The 3,163-nt window shown below is 36.1% G+C and overlaps 1 pseudogene; it reads right to left on the bottom strand.

Moving 5' to 3' along the window:
• Positions 1 to 443: 443 nt before the first annotated feature.
• LOC113918565 lies at positions 444 to 807 on the bottom strand (annotated as a pseudogene).
• Between the last annotated feature and the right edge of the window lie 2,356 nt (positions 808 to 3,163).

Below are 3,163 nucleotides of genomic sequence, written 5' to 3'. Positions count from 1 at the left end.
TTCATTTCTCTTATGGTTAATTATGTCTTCTGATTTTCTTTCCGTTTTGCTAGAGGTTCATCCATTTCATTGATTTTTTCAAAGAGCTGGCTTTATGTATCCTTGATTTCTTCTATTATTTTCCCATTTTCAATGTACTTTATTTTTGCTCCCATCTTCATTATCCCTTCATTCCTTCATTATATTCTTTGTTCTGCATACTTGGATTTGTTTTGTTCTTCCATACTAGTTTTGTAAAGGGGAGGCTGAGATGATTGATTTGAGACGTTTCTCCTTTTCTAAAAATGATATAAATGATATAAATTTCAGCTGCTTTAGCTATATGTTATAGTTCTATCTTTGTTCAGTTCAAAATACTTCTTTTTTTTTCACTGATGACAATTTATTATAATCTGTTGACAGTACACAGATAAGATATTAATAAAACCAGAACTCTGCTTCCATAGAAGCAGGCAATGATATGTAGCTATGCTATGGGAAGTGTGTATGTTTAATCATCATCATCATGTTTTAGATGTTTGATCTTCTTCTTGTGCCGCTCAATTTCTTTCTGCAGACGTTCAATTTCCTTTATATGATGGGTGATTTCCTCTTCATCGTGTTTCTTCAAGGTTGCCAGTTGTTCTTTAGTGCGTGCTCGGAAGTATCGTTCCTCTTCAGCTTGCTCTCTCTTTCCAAAGGCCCCACCTGCCTCCCGGATTCAACCTGCGCCGGAGTCTGACCCTTCAGAGCTGAAGCCTCGGGCTTGTATGGCCCTAACGCCGCACACGCCCAGTCGCCCCCAGGCGCCAACGCGGTGACAGCCATTGTTGTTGTAGCAGGACTTCTCCAGTCACCCGCGGTCCAAAATACTTCTTAATCATCCACAGTAACCTATGAATTACTTAGAAGTATGTTCTTTCATTCCAAAATATTTGGAGATTTTTCTATTATCTTTATGGTAATTTCATTATGGCCAGAGAATACCTTTGTATGATTTCATTAAAACAAAATAAGTTGTGGGTTATTGTGTACAACACAGTCTATCTCGGAGAATATTCCACATGCAATTAAAAAGAAAGTGCATCTTGTTGTTGTTTTGTATTGCGTTTTTAATATTATGTGATGAGATTCTGATCTCCTTTAAATCTGATGGAAGAAAATGATATTTTTGGTTTGGCAGGCAATTGACCTGGTTGCATTTAGGCCTCAAGTTCCTACCAGATTTCCCAGAGTTATCATTTTAATATTTATTCTATTTTTAAAGTCTTTGCAGTGCTATTCTCATATGTTCTGCATTTACCTACCCAGTTTGTAATCAAGGTAATGGTTTATTACTTGTTCAGCTTTCACAATATGTTGTATGCTGCATCATATCATAGCCATTTATGTAGACCTCAGGACTCAGTCCAGAAGTTTATTTTTTAAAAATGTGTAACTGTCAGGAGATTCTCCCTCTTTACTATATCTCTAGTATTTTCTGATTCTCTGAGGCTTTTCTTTTTGTTCCCTTAGAGAGAAATAAAGAACTTTATTTAAATCTTTCTTCCATGAACTCCTGCACCTGTACCTGCATTTAGGGCTAAGATTCAAGATGTCAGAAAGAGAGAAAAAAAAACAGGGGTTGGCCCCATAATTTAGGGACCATAACTTGTTCAATTAGAGATGAAGGTGTCCCTCCCACAGAGCTGAAGTAACCTGCATGGTCTCTACAACCATTGATCACTGCCAAGAAATGACTTTCCTGCTCCTAGAAACAGAATTAAGGTAATTATCCCAGAGTTCTCTCTGCCTTTGATGACTACTGCTACTGGAAGAAGAAAGGAAAAAACAAGGGTTAACTCAATGCCTATTCAGTGATACTTGGCATTCTGTTCTTCTGCAACCAGCCTGCTACTATTTACTTTTCCGGATCCTTGCCTTTTGTGTTCTATCCAGGTTTTTACCTGCATTCAGTGGGAGGGAGAGAAGACAAAGTATACTTACTCTATTTTACCCAGAATCAGAAATTATCAGCACTTCTTACAGCATGCACTTATGACCCAGGAATCTTACTTCTAAGTATTCAACCAAGAAAAACAAACATGTTCATGCACACACACACACACAGACTATATCTTTATCTATCATCTACCATCTATCTATCATCTATCTATCTATCTATATCTATCTATCTATATCATCTATTATCTATCATCTATCTATTATCTATCATCTATCTGTCTATCTATATCATCTATTATCTATCATCTATCTACCTATCATCTATCATCTATCTATCTATCATCTATCTATCATCTATCTATCTATCATCTATCACCTATCATCTATCATCTGTCTATCTATCTATCTATGATCTGTCTTTGCTCAGGCTGCCACACAAAACACTATAGACTACATGGCTTAACAACAAGAATTTATTTTCTCACAATTCTGGAGCCTAGAATGTTCTAGATCAAGGCTCTGGCAGGTTTCAGTTTCTGGTGAGATCTCTCTTCTTAGCTTACAGATGGCTGTTTTCTTGTGCCTGCACATGGCATAGAGAGAGAGAGAGAGGGAGAGGAAGAAAGAGAGAGAGAGATCTTTCTCTTTTTATAAATCTATAGTCCTATTTGATTAGGGCCTTACCTTCATGATCTCATTTAACCTTAATTGCATCCTAAAGACCCCATCTCCAGATCCTGTCACATTTAGGGCTCCAACATCTGAATTTTGGGGAGGCATAACTTAGTGTATAGCACAAACATTAAACATTATATCTATCTATCTATCTATCTATCTATCTATCTATCTATCTATTATCTATCTATCATCTATCTATATATTTTGTATGATATAGATATTCACCTCTTAAGAGCAATTAATATTGACTTTTTTGTTTATTTGTTTTCTCGGTCTCTTCACATGTAGCATTTTCAGCAATTACTTGCTTCGTGGTTTTTATGATGATTTTTTCAAACCATTGAGTTAGGTGTTTTTTTTGTTTGTTTGTTTCTTGTTTTTTGCTTTTGTTTTTGTTTTGTTCTTGCCACATTCAGAGTTATAATCTGAAGACAATTCTAATCCTGTTCAACCACCAATTTGTTTTTATCACTGATTTCCTGGTCTCTAATTTTAGGGTTTTCCAGTTGGCATCTGAAGCAGGGTGGTTCTTAGTTGCAAGGTACTTTCTAGCACGTTATGG

This window comes from Zalophus californianus, chromosome 1, assembly GCF_009762305.2.
Source record: "Zalophus californianus isolate mZalCal1 chromosome 1, mZalCal1.pri.v2, whole genome shotgun sequence".
Lineage (NCBI taxonomy): Eukaryota > Metazoa > Chordata > Mammalia > Carnivora > Otariidae > Zalophus > Zalophus californianus.
This window is presented reverse-complemented; position numbering and strand designations above follow the sequence as displayed.